The sequence below is a fragment of the Globicephala melas genome, chromosome 21 (assembly GCF_963455315.2).
Source record: "Globicephala melas chromosome 21, mGloMel1.2, whole genome shotgun sequence".
NCBI classification, from domain to species: Eukaryota; Metazoa; Chordata; class Mammalia; order Artiodactyla; family Delphinidae; genus Globicephala; species Globicephala melas.
The window spans coordinates 20,513,612-20,531,202 of NC_083334.1; the positions used below are offsets into that span (position 1 = coordinate 20,513,612).

A 17,591-nucleotide genomic window follows, 5' to 3' on the forward strand; every position below is an offset into this window, starting at 1 on the left:
AAGCCAGCAGCATGTCTAATGAAAATCAGGCATCAGGCCTTAAAATACACTCTCTCACCTTCATCTCCTGCCCCTGTTTTTTCTTCACCTTGATTAATGTTTTCATTCAAGGGAAAACTGAGTCTGTTTGCTAAAGCCTTCATTTCTCAACTTGTCAACTTGAGAAGCAGTAGGAATGGCACAGAGAAGAGAAGGAGGGCTAAAAGAGGTGGGAGCTGTGTAAATTTTGAGGACAAAGTCGAAGTTCCGTGGGCCATCAGAGCTTTTGGAAAATCTCTGAGAGATGACTGAAAACTATTTTAATGTCTTAGATTACATTAAGATGCCTCAAGATGATCAACTCAAAAACTATGTGACTGTAAATTCAAACATATTCTCTCAAAGTTCACCTTTTAATATATAGATTTTTAGAAATGCAGATTTTATAGAATATTTTATACAAGAAACCCTCAATCATTTTTTAACACAGAGCTGAGTCACTAACCCCGGTCCACCCTCCACTACCCTCCCACCCCGGCCCTGCCAAAAGCACAAAGATGTAGGGAAAGTTCCTTTTTTAAACCTCAAATCTGTGAGTACAGTGACCAAATACATTTTCACATTTCTGGTAGTATGTGAATTTTTTAATATTCTATGCATTTTGGCAAGGGGTCAAATAAATAGGCCATTATAGCATCAAGCATCTTTCACATGGTACTAGATCTTACAAGATAGAGCAATGAAGCAGAGTTCTGGGAAGATACAGTTTCCTCCTTAGCTTGTATGTTATCTGCATTTTCCAGTTGCTGTGTGTTAAAAAGCTGCTTAAAAAATAAAAGTTTTTTGTTTACTCCTAAAGGAGCTTTTAAATTTGTAAAGCCCCAATTGTCCAGACAATGATATTGATATATATATATTTTAGTATTCGTTGTTTTTTTGTTTGTTTGTTTTTTTATACTGCAGGTTCTTATTAGTCATCAATTTTATACATATCAGTGTATACATGTCAATCCCAATCACCCAATTCAGCACACCACCATCCCCACCCCCCCGCGGCTTTCCCCACTTGGTGTCCATACGTTTGTTCTCTACTTCTGTGTCTCAACTTCTGCCCTGCAAACCGGTTCATCTGTACCATTTTTCTAGGTTCCACATACATGCGTTAATATACGATTTTCATTTTTTTCTTTCTGACTTACTGCAATCTGTATGACAGTCTCTAGATCCATCCACATCTCAACAAATGACTCAATTTTGTTCCTTTTTATGGCTGAGTAATATTCCATTGTATATATGTACCACATCTTCTTTATCCAGTCATCTGTCGATGGGCATTTAGGTTGCTTCCATGACCTGGCTATTGTAAATAGTGCTGCAGTGAACATTGGGGTGCATGTGTCTTTTTGAATTATGGTTTTCTCTGGGCATATGCCCAGTAGTGGGATTGCTGGATCATATGGTAATTCTATTTGTAGTTTTTAAAGGAAACTCCATACTGTTCTCCATAGTGGCTGTATCAATTTACATTCCCACCAACAGTGCAAGAGGGTTCCCTTTTGTCCACACCCTCTCCAGCATTTGTTGTTTGTAGATTTTCTGATGATGCCCATTCTAACTGGTGTGAGGTGACACCTCCTAGTTTTGATTTGCATTTCTCTAATAGTGATGTTGAGCAGCTTTTCATGTGCTTCTTGGCCACCTGCGTGTCTTCTTTGGAGAAATGTCTATTTAGGTCTTCTGCCCATTTTTGGATTGGGTTGTTTGTTTCTTTAATATTGAGCTGCATGAGCTGTTTATATATTTTGGAAATTAATCCTTTGTCCATTGATTCGTTTGAGAATATTTTCTCCCATTCTGAGGGTTGTCTTTTTCTCTTGTTTATGGTTTCCTTTGCTGTGCAAAAGCTTTGAAGTTTCATTAGGTCCCATTTGTTTATTTTTGTTTTTATTTCCATTACTCTAGGAGGTGGATCAAAAAAGATCTTGCTGTGATTTATGTCAAAGAGTGTTCTTCCTGTGTTTTCCTCTAAGAGTTTTATAGTGTCTGGTCTTACATTTAGATCTTTCATCCATTTTGAGTTTGTTTTTGTGTATGGTGTTAGGGAGTGTTCTAATTTCATTCTTTTACATGTAGCTGTCCAGTTTTCCCAGCACCACTTATTGAAGAGACGGTCTTTTCTCCATTGTATATCCTTGCCTCCTTTGTCATAGATTAGTTGACCATAGGTGCATGGGTTTATCTCTGGGCTTTCTATCTTGTTCCATTGATCTATGTTTCTGTTTTTGTGCCAGTACCATATTGTCTTGATTACTGTAGCTTTGTACTATAGTCTTAAGACAGGGAGTCTGATTCCTCCAGCTCCATTTTTTTCCCTCAAGACTGCTTTGGCTATTCAGGGTCTTTTGTGTTTCCATACAAATTTTAAGATGATTTGTTCTAGTTCCGTAAAATATGCCATTGGTAATTTGATAGGGATTACATTGAAAAGACAGTGATATATTTTTTTTAAATCTCAGAATCTGTTTTTATGGGAGAGTCTGGAAAAGTGAAAATAATGAGTATTGAAATACAGTCAGTCCTTTTGCAGTACCAACACAGTCATTTCAAGGATTAGTCTATATTGGTAATCAAATAGTGGACAGTAAAATTTGATACGTTATTTTCAAGAAAGCCACAAAACCTGATGAACAAATTCAATACGGCAAAATCAGGAATAGAAGTAGTCTCTTTTTCCAGTGTAGCTCTACAGAGCACAACATGTTTCCTATGTACATTTGGACAATATGGGAAAAAGAAGTTAGGATGGGAGGAAGTAAGATACCTGGATTCTGGTCCCTGCTTCCCAATAATCAGTTTGGGGATAGTAGTTATTATGTCAGTAGTCCTGAATTTCCTCATTTACAAGTGAGAAAGTTGTATTAAAGCTCTAAAATTCCTTATCTATATCTTATTCTTGGTAAACTTCACATTCGTATCCCTTTGGTGGGTTATCAGAAAATGTGTGTATTAGTTTCCTAGGGCTGCATAACAAAGTATCACAAATCGGGTGGCTTAAAACAACTGAAATTAATTTTCTTACAGTTCTGGAGACTAGAAGTCTAAAATCAAGGTGTCAGAAAAGCTATGTTACCTTTGAAGGCTCTAGGGAAGAATCCCCCCTTGCCTCTTCCTAGCTTCTGGTGGTTGACAGCAATCCTCGGCATTCCTTGTCTTGAAGGTGCATTGTTCCATTCTCTCCCTTTGTCCTCACATAGTCTTCTCCCCTGTGTGTCTGTGTCCATGTCCAAATGTCCCTCTTCTATTTTGTAAAAAGAGTAGTGGCTTAGAAGTTATTATTCTATCTCAACTCTATTGTTAGCTAGTTATGGGAGCTCTATCTGAAATAGCATCCTCATTTGTAATACTACAGAATTAAATTAGAGTTTCTCATCAAATCCATGGTTCTATATGAACATCCACTTTTCTTTCTACCTCCAATCAAAACATTGTAATTGGAGGAAACGTTGTCATTTTTTTTGTATTTGTTCCCAAAAAAAGAGAGGTTTTTTTTTTTTGAGTCAACAGAGCATGTCTTGCAAAATTTATAGGACCAGAGTACCCTGACATCATACATAATTGAAGATAACAGCCTGCATATTATTGCATAATCTCACTTAAGCCTGTCAGTTTTAGAGATAAAACAAAAGTCAGTTACTTGCCATTTTGAAGGAAGAAAGCTTAATAGTCTTACAACTTATACTTGGATTTATCATTTAGATATTTGACAGTTAATCAGAAAACCAGACTTGGTTGTTAACTCTTCCCACTTGGGACAGGCATTTGTGATTGATTTGTGTAAGAATAGCTCTTAATCCATGACTTTTCCTGACCTGCAGCTACCTTAATAGAAGTTTCCTTTGTGGAAATATGACACTCCCCAGCCCCAGAATGACTATGCCAAAGATTTCTTTCCCCACATCCCTCAAGCCTTACTGGGCACCCTTGCCCCAGAACACCCTCACACACTTTCAGCAGTGAAACTTGCCTCTTTGTTCAAAGAGAAATTAGAGTCATGGGTCAGCTAATTCCTTCAAGTCCCTGTCCTGTCCCCACACGTGTACATGCCTTTTCATGAATTCTTCCTTTCAGCCTTAATGGAATATGCATCCGTCTTCCCTTCCACAGCCAACACCTTCCCCTGTGCTCTGCATCGCATCCCCTTTACCTCCTCAGTGGCTTAGCTCCATCACTTTTCCTACATTTCTATGCTATCGACAACTTTTTCCTCTGCTGGCTCTTTGTCTTCAACTTGCAAATTAGATATAGTCTCCCCAATCTTTGAAAGAGGAAAAGAAAGAGAGAAAAAAAAAGGAGAGGCAGGATGAGGCAAGAAAAGGAAAGGAACCTGCAGCAACTGAACATAACCAGCTAGCAGCTACTTTTGAACATGTTTTTTCTTCTCAGCCCAGCTTTTTGTAAGGCCGGTCTAATATCATTGTCTTCATGTTTTCACTTCCTATTTATACTTCCTGCACTGTCTCACAGCTTCATTACTCTACTCGAACTACTCTTACAGATGTCGCTAACCATCTCCTAGTTGCCAAAATTTCAAAACATTTGAATCTTTTTCTTGCGTTTTCACTGAGGCAGTTCATACTCTACATTGTCAATACATCTTCCTGTAGGTAAAAGAGATTTTCCAGCCCTGAATGGTGTAAAGCAAAGATCAGCCTTAAAACTGATTTAGAGTATTGCCTTTCTTAGTGAAAAGAGAACACTTTTGAACACTTCTCCAGTAATGTTTAATAGAATGTAAATAAACCTGTTATGTATATAGGATTTATAAAACTGTAGGATTAAAATGAGAATTCTAATGTTCTTTTTAGCATGAGTGTATATAGGATGTATTATATCATTTAGTGATTGGTGATAAATTGTTTTATAATTGTTCACACTAATTTTTCTTGAGTGTATGTTTTGCTCTCAAACTAGATCATGATTACCATGTACACCATTTTTTAAGCTGTCATCCATCCACATTTGCTTTTAGCTAAAGAAATGCAATAAATATCCGTTATGAAGCTGACTATAGTTAATTAGGTTTCATTTTCAACATAATGCGTTGTTGAGTTGATTACAATTTGTGAGAAAGTGGATTTATTTTGGTCAAATTTAGTAGCCTGTTGATATTGTTAAATTTGCTCCATCATTTTAAAATGTCAACCTAAGAATGCTTTCCAATAAATACATATTTTGTTACTTTTAACAAGAAAATATAATAGGGAGGCAGAAAGCCACTAACTGAAATAGACAGATACAAGAGCTGTGATAAAATGTTACATATGAATTTCTAAGATCTGGTCAAAAAATATTCCTTTCTTTGGACTCATTTTCTATACTAACTATTGTGGGAAGCCATTAACTTTTATTTGCCCAGAATATTTTTATTTCTATATCTGCTCTACTTGGCCTTAGGAGACTGTCAATCACATGACCCCCTTCCCTCCACTCTGCACCCCCTGTTTTCCCACCCGCAACTCTCTGTCCCAAGCCCTAGACATGAGTAAGCATGTCACCCATTCTGGCCAGCCATAAATTATCCCCCTGGCCGCAGTTATCCCGTTTTGTTTTGCTTTGTTTTGTTTTCTGAGAGTACTTTTTCTAAGAAAGATTATCTTCAAAGTATCTTGAGCTCAAATAAAGTCTTGAGCCCCAGGTGGCCATGTTTGGTATCACATTGAGAAAACTTACCTGGAAATGAAGCCATCACAGAGACAAGGGAGGCAGAGTTGTGATAACTTTGGTATTCCCTAAAACAATGATACAAATGAACTTATTTACAAAGCAGAAACTGTCTCACAGACTTCGAAAACAAACTTATGATTACCAAAGGGGAAAGGTTGGGAGAGGGATAAATTAGGAGTTTGGGATTAACAAATATACACTACTATATATAAAATAGATAATCAGCAAGGACCTACTGTATAGCACAGGGAACTCTACTCACTGTTCTGTAATAACCTGTATGGGAAGGGAATCTGAGGGAGAATGGATGTGTGTATATGTATGACTGAATCACTTTGCTCTACACCTGAAACTAACACAACATTGTAAATCAACTATCCTCTAATATAAAATAAAAACTATGTTTTTAAAAAACTCAGTGTACAAAGATTAAAAAAAAACCCACAAACTTTGGTAGATTCCTAAATGCATCTGTGCCTGCATCCACCTCCTGGACCTCTTACTGATATCCCCAAAACACTTCCTTTTTACTTCAACTAGTTTGAATAGTATTTCTGTGAGGGACTCAAACTAATGCCATAACCTAATCAACCCTCGGTTGACTGACATGCAAGAAACAATTGTGGATCTTAGAGTTTATCCTCACATTGTTGAGGATTTTATAGCTTATCCTCATTTGTTGTCTCTTCATTCTCTCTTATTTTTTTAATTTATCAGTGTCCTTCATGCAGCTAGATATGCTGGCAGTTAACTGCACATGCCATGTTTTAATGCTTTTAAGTATCAAAATATATTGTGAATTTTTCTATCTCAATAACTATTTATCCATAATATAACCAATTGTTGGTAATTTAACGGCCATAAAATACATTTCACAAAAAATCTAGTGGTTTATAAAATTCTGTTTAATAACATTTAGTTTTAAGATTGAGAATTTACATAGAGAATTTATATATTAAGCAATATAATATTGATTCTTCTCAGCCTTCCCATTGAATAGAGTTTTTTAAATCAATTGCCAAATTTCATAAGTCAAAATATTTCAGGTAATTTTCCAAAGTTTTTATTTAATCAAGAAGGTGCATTTCCAAGTTGAACCTCTACTTTTTACCTTCCAAAGTTCAGCAGAGAAAAAAACAGTGAGCAGCACTTCAAAATATAACTAAGAATCATTCTTCAGAAGATTGACTTAAGGTGTCTCAGTGGTCTGTTGTCTTTAAGTGTGTCTCCTGCCGCACAGTTAGTGGGTAAGTGAAAGAAAAGCTTCCAGGACTCAAATGTGTAATTGTGGCCTAGCATCTATCACAGATTAGAGGTCTCCAATTATGTCCACTGGTAAAGGGTAACTAAACAGCATTGGAACGATAGAGCACATTTTTACTTCCTATGCCAGCATTTACTTTTAGATTTCTTTTTAGAATTTGTTTGATTTTTTTTCATGGGCTTTGGTTTCTCAAATACCACTTGCAGCACAATCACATCTAAATTTTCAGATAAACCTACTGGATCAGAATCTCAGTTGTAGGAGAGAGGGGAATTTGCATTTCCAATAAACCCTCCAGGTAACTTTTATGCATTCTCTAATATGAGAACTATTGATTAAAGCTGGAACCTTGGCTTCACATTGGAATTCCTGAGAGAGCTGTATAAAATACTGGAGGTAGGTCCCACCCTCAGAGATCCTGATATAATTATTCAGGAGTGTGGCCTGGGTATCATTAGGCTTTAAAAAAAAATGTTTAGTCCAGGTTGAGAACCACTTAGATGCTCATGTAGACATCAGGTAGCATTTAAGTATGGCATGTATAAGTAAAAATGAAAGCTATCAAAAACAAATGGGGATTTAACCTTTGGATTTTGTGTTCCCCAATAATTAATAAAAGTATTTAGGCATTATTAATTATCAGCATATTTTTCAAACAAATATTTTGGTATTCTTAGAGTTATACTTAGCTGACAATATTTTCATGTGCCTTTTTGAGCAAGTAGAATAATTTTTTTAAATCTATAGGTCTTACCACCACAATAAGAGGCACCAAAAAAGAAATGCAAGAGTTCTTCCAATAAATAAAAATATACTTATTGAGCATTACTTTATGCTCTGCACTGCAATGAGCATGGCAAAAGGATACATAAAATAAAACTTTCTCTTTTTTGCTTTGAAAGTAGAAAACGCAAGAGGCTAGAAAAGCAGAAAACAAGAAAGTAAAATTAAAATTTACAAAATAATAAGATGTACCCTGTTCTGAAAGAACCCCAAGTGTAACTGTGAGCCAAGAACGTTAAAATAGCAAATGAAGAGCAGTAGCGCCAGCTCTGTTCTGTAGAGTGTGCTGTGGGATGATCAGGAGAGGCTTTATGAAGGAAGCAGAACTCGAGCTAGGCTCTCATTTGAGTGAGAATTAGAAAGAAAAGGAAAACAGGGATGGACAGACTGTGTCCTTGCATGAAGGAGGAACTTAGTACGGCATGTGAGTAGGCTAAGGAAGAGACTAGACTAAATGGGTCTAAAAGCTCTGGATTGAGGAAAAGGAGAAAATGAGTTTGAATTGATGGTTTAGGATGATTATATGGAGGACCTTTTGAAGAACAATATGAATAATTCCTTCCTAACTTATTTCCTAATTTCTTAAACTTCCCAATTCCTCTTTGTCTCTACTCAGAAAATTTGTACTCAAAGACTGTCAAACAGAAGCCAGGCAGAACACTCATAGACTTTCTAGAATGGCAGATACTGGGGAACAAACAGACAGGAGTGGCACCACTGCCCATCACACTCAAGAACAATACCTTGGAACAGACATCAGATTCTGAGAAAGTCAGAACTGGAACGAAATACCGTATGCCATTGCAGAACCTTGGCCTTGATCCCTGTTCTGCCATTCCAGCATTCCTTGCTTGGGGGGTACCAACCCTTTCTCTGGAATCCTAATGGGGCTGGGGTCCATGATAGCACAGTGGCTCCCAGACCTTATCTACCATCTCAAGACTCTACTGCCTTGCTACTCAAAGGGCTTTTTCAGGACTAACATCATCAGTATCATCTTGGAGTTTATTAGAAATTCAGAATCTCAGGCCCCAACCCAGGCCTACTAAATCAGAATCTGCATTTTAACAAAATCTCCAGGTTATGTGTATTATGTCCATTAAAGTTTGAGAAACAGCGCTTTATTAAAATTGATTTACTTCAACATTAGCTGTAGCCAGTCTCCAGAGAGCTCTTACCTCTCAGAGACCCAGCAGATGGAGAAGGGGTGACCTACAATCTCCCAGGGAGTATCTTTTCTTCCGAACTCAAGTCACCCTGGAGTAGTTGGGCCAGCATTCCTCAAACTAGTGTTCTGTGAAAAACAAATGAATGGATAAATGGATGCCGTGCTCAGATATATTTGAGAAATAAAGCTAAATAATTTTATTTACTTCAGGAATTCTCAAAGCTTTCAATATGCTAATGAACATTATAATGCTTCAGTAAACAATTATAGGAAATAAATATCACAGAAAAGAGAATTTCACAAATATATTTGTTTATTCAAACATTTTTCTCAAGTCAGAACTATTTACATCTCAAATGAAAAGTCCCTGCTAAAATCCTCAAATATCAGTTTGGGGAACATTAAGCTAGGCCCACGTATGTACTTGAAACCCAGTTATGATTAAAGTAGAGCACACAGCATCTCTTGCCAATGACATGTTTTCTTATCCCAAGACTCCAGTGGACCCAGTGAATGTGTTTCTAACTTCCATTCCTTTGTTCTCTTTTGCTACATTATCTTTCTACACCAGCACACATCCACACAAAGACCTAGGAATGCTGAGATTAAAAGACTAATAAGAAAAACTAAATTCCTTTCTTCCTGAGCCCTAAATTTTAACCAGGCCCTTCCCTCGTTCCCAAATCCATTTGTACAGAAGGTTTTGTCTCTCTAAGACCAAACTGAGAACTCTGATACCAGATTTCTGGCCAAATGGTCAAGCAGTCAGTATATCTAGTGACCACCGTGTGCTCAACATTTTATTAGGTACAGTGAGGGGTGCAAAGGAATAAGAAGACATTATTCCTGCATCTGAGAGCTTTAGTCTAATAAAGGATTAAGAGTTTATTTTCTAGAAAGGTTAGAAATTGTAAAAGGCCCTAAAGAGAATCATACAATTTAAAGGAACAGGATTTTTTTTTCTTGACCCTAGGAGCTCACAATTTTTTCAAGAAAATAGACAAAAATGACTATAAGAGAACAAGGGACCTATGAGTGCAAGGCAAAAGGGTTGATTAATTCTGGGGGAAAAGGGAATAGGAAAGGAGTCATAGAGAGGACAACTAATAAATTATGCCCTGGAGAACGAATAGGATTTTCCACACAAAGTAGGAAACGAGGTCAATTCTGAGCTGAAGAGTAGCATCAATTTCAAGCTGACAGAGAAACAGATTAAGATTTTTCTCATCTTCACATGTTAAAAAAAAAAATCTCATTCTGTACGATTAGGAAGAACTGGTGTGAAATCATATTGCACTCACTAGACTAGTGATACAAATTCAAGGAAAGAAGAAATGAGTGAAGAGTAGAGTGATTCTTGGGAGCTGAACTGGCTGTCCTTGTATGGGAAACCAGAGCACAGAACAGAACAGTCCAGTGTCAGGACAGTGCAAGAGTGTGGAATCAAAGCAAAGAGCAGGAAGTCCCAAAATACAGATTAAAGTTTGGGCCACATCTGCATCAGACAAAGGCCTTAGAGGTGGCAAGTTATAGGCTAACACTGGACAACATTAAGAAAAGCCCACGTAACAAGAAACTTTTCAGTAAGGTCTCATTGTAAGTAATCTTGAGACGTTCTAATAATGACAAGGAGAATTGGAGGAAATCCTAGGGTGAGAGATAAATGTAGGCAATTTTTAAAGAGAAGGAAAAAATATATGTAAAATAAGGCAATGGCACTATAAAGTCAGGAGTCACTCTGAGATATGAAGTACATAGGAAAGTGGTGGAACACATCTGGGAGGAGTAAGGACTGATTTCTGGATCAGACTTGTCCTGACTAACCCTCTCCTTGGCCTCAATTGTCATACCTGTTTAAAGATAAAGATAATCTAAATGGTCTCAAGTTCTCCTTCAAGCTTTAAATTCTATGATCCTCAGAACAAAGATGGTGCAGAGTGAGAAAATGAAGCAAAGAGGCTTAAGCACAAGGTTTACTTGAATGTAGAGAGTGAGTCAGAAGAATTATATCTGAGATATAAAAAGAAGGTATTTATTACAATACAGAAGTATTCAAATGTGAAAAATATTAGTATGTACTTACTACTGCAATTGTTGCTAATACTGCTAGTAAAAACCCTTCACATCTGTATCGCCATGTGTAATTTAGAAAATGCTATTGAGGCTCAGAAAAGAAGGGAAAAGAAATTTTTTGAGTGTCTACTGCTTGCCAGCTTTATGTTAGAAGTCTGTACATAATGCCTGCAATTACTTTATGTGGAAAAAATGACTGTTACTTCACAATTACTTGGAATATTAAGCATAGACATCTGTATACAGATTGTATACAGATTGGTCCATTCAAAAAAGGGGGGAGAAATAGTTTTTAGGTGTTTTGGGGGGTGTGGGGTAGGTTGTTTTTGCTTTACATGTATTAAACTACAATTAGTTTGACCATGCCAATGTGACATATTTTTGCTACAATCCAGTATAATAATGATATTGATCTGATACCTCAGAAATTCCAGCAAAATCCAATTTCTTAATCACCAGGAGGGCTTTGTAATACTCCAAGTGACCTTCTGCTGAAAAAGAACCCTCTGCCCCCCAGGGATTGTATAAATCAGAGATGGATTGAGATAGTGACCCACCTTCTCACTGTACATTAATCTAAAGATGTCAGACAGACTGTTAGTGCTGCTTGTGTCGTTCCCACCACTGTTTGTTTGTTTTCTGAGTTTTCCTCTTTGGCTGAATAAAAATACTCTGTCCTGTGAACTCTGAGAGCAAGATGTGCCACTCTCTTGACCCCCCACATGGCTCCATCAATATTGATTTGAAACAAACCCTCTAGGGTCGTCTGCGTTCCTGGCAACGTTTCAATACTAACATGTGGTTAATTTTTTAGAGGATTTTTCTTTCCCTTCCTGTGCTCAAGAGGAGTCGTGGGGTGTGTGGGAAACAGCAGCTTGATGTGTGCATCTGTGGCGCTTGCATATTTCCCTTAGAGATAGTGGCTCTTTCTTCCTAACCGTTCTTCTTTTACTGCACGTTGTGTCCTAGGAACTCAGAAAGAGCCATCTAAATGCTTGGAGGGCTTTTAAGACAATATTCTTAGCGACGTGGTATGTGAGAAAGTTCATAGAATTCTTACTACTCACTTCCTCACAAAATTTAGCAATTAATATTATGATAATATGTAAATATTATCATATTTACAGCCATTTATATTCAATATGCATTGGCACGCTTTGTTACTAAATGCAGAGGCTGTTATAAATACTTGCTCAAGGATGTCAGTTCTATTAAATAACTAATTTCTGACCAAGAGCACAAGAAATATCTTAAGGCAAATAATGGAGATCTGATTTTTTTTTTTTACCATTACTGTTATCTTTTCCAGGTAGGACAATGAGTTGTCTTGTTTTAATTTGCAAAACTTGTGAGAACCGTCAGCCAGAGGAGTATTGATGTGTTTCTATTTTCAATAACATAAGGAAATACCCACCTTAAAATCCTATTATATGGAATAAAGACATTTCTTAAGATTATTTACTTCTTATTTTTATAGATATACTAAAATTCACATTTGGGTTATATTTTGATCAGCAAATAACGGTCTTAAAAATGAGATCATAATTCTTATTTTCCCCTTGGTTGGACTTTCTAAGTCTGTAATGGATCAACGCTTTAAAATTCAGAAGGAGACGTTTAGAATAAAAACATCCAGTCCTTTCTTTAACTTGCTCGCAGTAGAAAAATATGTACTTCAAATTATTTTATCAGTAATGGTGCCAGGTTCTACTAAAAGATCTATGCTTTCTCATGTATTTGACCATTTATTCATCAGCAAACATCTGTGGTTAAATAAAATTTGAATAGAATTTTATCAAATTGAATAATGGCATACACCAAAGCAGAAATTCTCTGGAAATGCCATTTCTGATTAAATAACCACAGAATGTTCAAGAAATGCCTGGAAATTTGGTAAATGTAAAAAATATTTTAATGCTTTATCCTAGGACTCAACTGTTACCAAAAGAACAGTGAGGTGAAACTTTACCGACCTAGAAGGGGCCCCTCCTCACCTGCTTATAAAACAGATCTACTTCTGCACATCACTTCACTGGTAAATTTAGGTTCATCTTGAAACAAATAGGGGAAATATATTGTGCCCCTAGAAACCGCAGACAGAGATGACACCATGAGGCAACGGGGATTTCAGAGAGAGTAGAAAGAGATCATTTGCTTTTTGTACTTTACAATTATTTACCTTGTAAAAATATCATAATGAAGACCTGGAAAAGGGAAGTTGGTGGGCGAAGAGAAAAAATAGAAAGGTACATTCATGGTAAGCTTGAGGGACAGGACAGACCTGTGGAGTTCAAGTCAACTGCTCTCTGTGCATTTAGTTTATCTTTCAGTGTTTTGCACAAGCCTTTAGCCAGAGCTAGCCTCTCATGCCTCAACTCAATCAATGCAAATCTATTTTTCAAACATGTTTCATGTCCTATGATATTCCCAGCACTCCTTGCACTTCCATGCCCTCCATCCCTCCGAGTCTTATTCAGTTTCAAGGGTGTTTAATTGTTGCTTTCTCTATGAAGCTGACCCCATATCACCCAAACAGAATCTCTTCTTTATTTTTTTTGCTTTAATAGCACTTTGCTCTAGCACTAAACTCATACTCATCCCATTTTGTTTTGGCTGCTTGTTTGCATGGCAGTCTGCTAGGTGTAATATAAACTTCTTAAATGAAGAGAAGATTTGTTCTATCTCTTGTATGCAACACAGTGTTGTTGATCTAATAGTTGCTCAATATGGGGAAAATTTTATACATCCCCCTCCCTGAAACCCAGACTAGAGGAGAGGCTGGCCAAACTTTCTCCAAGAGTTACTTAAACGCTCAAAAAGAAGAGATTCACATTGTCTGACATACCCATTTGTCAACTAATGTGTACATTAATCGTGTGTAGTTTTCTAGGGTATATATTTTAACCTTCTCTCCAACTACCCTCTCTTGCAGTCAAAACCTAACAAGCCAATTGTTTCTTGATTTACTAATCTTAGACAATTTTTTCATTGGTAAAAAAGCTACAAACATCTGAAGTCCTTTCCAGCTCTAAATTACAACTCTGTGGTCTCTTTCATAATTCTACCATGAAAATAACAGATTTTTATCACTAAGTACTAGTCCATCTCCCTTGGGCTTCTGAGAAGAGTGATACTATATTGTCTTAAACCCCACCTTTTGAAAACACAGAAAGTTACTTTTATTCGTTGGTTCAACCCTCATTAAATATGTACACTATATATATATATATATATATATATATATACCTCAAATTATAATATTTTAAGCAAACCTAAATCCCATTTTCAAATGCTATTTAATATTATTCTTTAACTCACAAGCTTTATCGGTCACATTCTACTTTGTGCTTATTTGTGTTTATACAATAAATAGCTAAATAATTACTACTCATTATAGGAAGTAGGTGCAAGACAACTCCACAGGTGACTCATGTTATTGAACATGACCATTTGAATTAAAAACCATAGAAACTTATGGGTTCCTTTCACGGGCCCATGGTTTATATGGAGAACAAGCAAGACAAAAATCCTCTTCAGTGTGCTGGAGAGATTCCCTAGGCAGAAATTTGGGTTAAGAGTTATGGCCATATTGGGAAAGAAGAAGGCATTGTTTGGTTTCCTTATGCACAAGAGAAAAGCAAACAAACAGGTCTTAATGATCTCAGGGAATTGGAGGATGAGTAACCTCAATATTTTGGAAGCAAAAGGCTACTTTTCAAATGTCCCTTTCCCTCAGAAATATTATACCACAAAGACGTTTTTGAGTTTTCACTAAGTCTTGTAAGGACACAAACAATGAACCACTCTACTGCCAACACATGTTCTAATCAGTGCATCTGAAAAGTTCTCTTCAATTAAAAAGGAAATTTCCCATAGTAGCTGTTTATGCTTTCTCTCTGTAGAATCTTTAATTTTTAGAGATTGACAATATTATGTGGATGCTCACTAAAGATTGGGACTTAGTAGATAACTAATTGTTAATTAATCAAAAGATACTTTTGAGTCCTACTATGGACAATTTCTCTGCTAGGTCCTTTGGTAAGGTTACAGAGAAGCATGAGGCCCCATCTCTTCTGATGTGGGTTTTAAAAATTAATTGAGGAGGCTATATGTGCATGAAATACTTGATAATATAAGGGAGCTACTACTCACTAGCTATTCCTTTTCAAATTAGTAATCATCAAAAAGAGATCAATGAAATACTTATGCTATAAGTAAATGATCTAAATCCATGATTTTTTTTAACTTTACTGAGGAACAATTGATAAATATATTTGTATATACTTAAAGTATACAATGCAATGATTTGATATTCATATACATTGTGGAATGATTACCAAGATCAAGATAATTAATACATCCATCACCTCACATAGTTAACTCTTTTGTGTATGTGTGTGTGTGTGTGTGTGTGTGTGTGTGTGGTGAGAATTCTTAAGATGTACTCTCAGCAACTTTCAAGTATACAGGACCGTATTATTAACTATAGTCACCATGCTGTACTAGAGTCTCAGAAATTACTATTCTTATAAATGAAAATGTATGTACTTTGTATGTATGTACTTTGATCTACATTTCCCCATTTTCCCCTCCCCACAGCCCCTAGCAACCACCGTTATATTCTCTATTTCTGTGAAATCAGCTATACTGAAAAGACTGTCTTTTCCCCATTGTGTGTTCCTGGTGGCCGTGTCAAATATTAGTTGACCATATATTCATTGGATTATTTTGGGGCTCTATTGTGTTGTGCTGGTCTCTGTGCCTATTTTTATGTCAGTACCATACTGTTTTGATTACTACAGCTTTGGTATATAGTTTGAAATCAGGCCATACGACACCTCCAGTTTTGTTTTTCTTTCTCAACATTGCTTTAGCTATTCAGGGTCTTTTGTGATTCCATATGAATTTTAGGATTGTTCTATTTCTGTGAGAAATGCCACTGGAATTTTGACAGGAATTGCACTTAATTTGTAGATCACTTTGGGTAGCATGGATATTTTTATAATATTAATTCTTCCAATCCAAGAGCATGGGATATCTTTGCATTTATTTATATCTTCTTCAATTACTTTTATCAATGTCTTATATTTTTCAGTGAACAGGTTTTTCATCTCCTTGGTTAAATTTATTTCTAAGTATTTCATTGTTTTTGATGCTGTTGTAAATGAGATAATTTTCTTAATTTCTCTTTCAGATAATTCGTTGTCAATATATAGAAACACAACTGATTTTGTATGTTGATTTTTTATCCTGCAACTTTACTGAATTCATGTATTAGTTCTAACAGTTTTTTTGGTGGAGTCTTTAGGGTTTTCTGTAACTAAGGTTATATCACTTGCAAATAGAGATAATTTTACTTCTTCCTTTCTGATTTGGATGCATTTCTTTTATTTCTTTTTCTTGCCTAATTTTTGTGGCTAGGATTTATAGTACTACATTAAATAGAAGTGGCAAGAGTGGGCACCCTTGTCTTATTCCTAATCTTAGAGGAAAAGCTTTTAACTTTTGACCATAAAATATGACGTTAGCTGTGGGCTTGTCATATATGGCCTTTATTATTTTGAGGTACATTCCTTCTAAACATGATTTGTTGAGAGGTTTTATCATGAAAGGGTGTTGAATTTTGTCAAATGCCTTTTCTGCATCTATTGAAATGATATGATTTTTATCCTTCATTCTGTTAATGTAGTGTATCACATTTATTGATTTGCATATGTTAAACTATCCTTGCATCACAGGGGTAAATCCCACTTAATCATGGTATAGAACACTTTTAATGTGTGCTTGAATTCAGTTTACTAATATTTGGTTGAGGATTTTTGCATCTATGTTCATTAGAGACATTGGCCTGCAATTTTCTTTCCTTGGAGTGTCCTTTTTTGACGTTGGTATCAACCAAATGCTGGCCTTGTAAGATGTCTTTGGAAGTGTTTGTTCCTTTTCATATTTGAAACCAATCCTATTTGAGAAGGATTGGTTTCAAATATTTCGTAGAATTCACCAGTGGAACAATCTCGTCTGGGCTTTTATTTGTTGGGAGAATTTTGATTACTGATGCAATCTCCTTGCTCCTTGGTCTGTTCATATTTTCTATTACTTCATGATTTTGTCTTGGTAAGTTGTATGTTTATAGGAATTTACCATTTTTTTCTAAGCTATCTAATTTGTTAATATAGAATTGTCCATAGTCTCTTATAACCCTTTGTATTTGTAATTTTATTAATTCGAGTCCTCTAGCTAAAAGTTTGTCACTTTTGTTTATGTTTTCAAAAAAACAACTCTTACTTTTGTTGAACTTTTCTATTGTCTTTCTGGTATCTATTTCATTTATTTCTGCTCTAATCTTTATTAGTTCTTTCCTTCTGCTAACTTTGGGCTTAATTTGTTCTTTTTATTTTTCCTTGAAATATAAGTTTAGATTGTTTTCTGTGGTCTTTCTTTTTTTCTTAATGTAGGCATTTATTGCTATAATCTTCCCTCTTGGAATTACTCTTGCTGCATTCCATAAGTTTTAGTATGTTGTGTTTCCATTTTCATCTGTCTCAAAACTTTTTTTTATTTACCCTTTGCCCCCTCCCAGCTACACCCCATTTTCCAGTA

At 36.0% G+C, this 17,591-nt stretch overlaps 1 protein-coding gene across 1 annotated transcript in view; it reads left to right on the top strand.

The window, feature by feature from the left end:
* DLC1 (DLC1 Rho GTPase activating protein) overlaps nucleotides 1-17,591 on the top strand; it is a 398,279-nt gene that overhangs the window by 68,135 nt on the left and 312,553 nt on the right. The gene's annotated exons all lie outside the window — the stretch shown is intronic.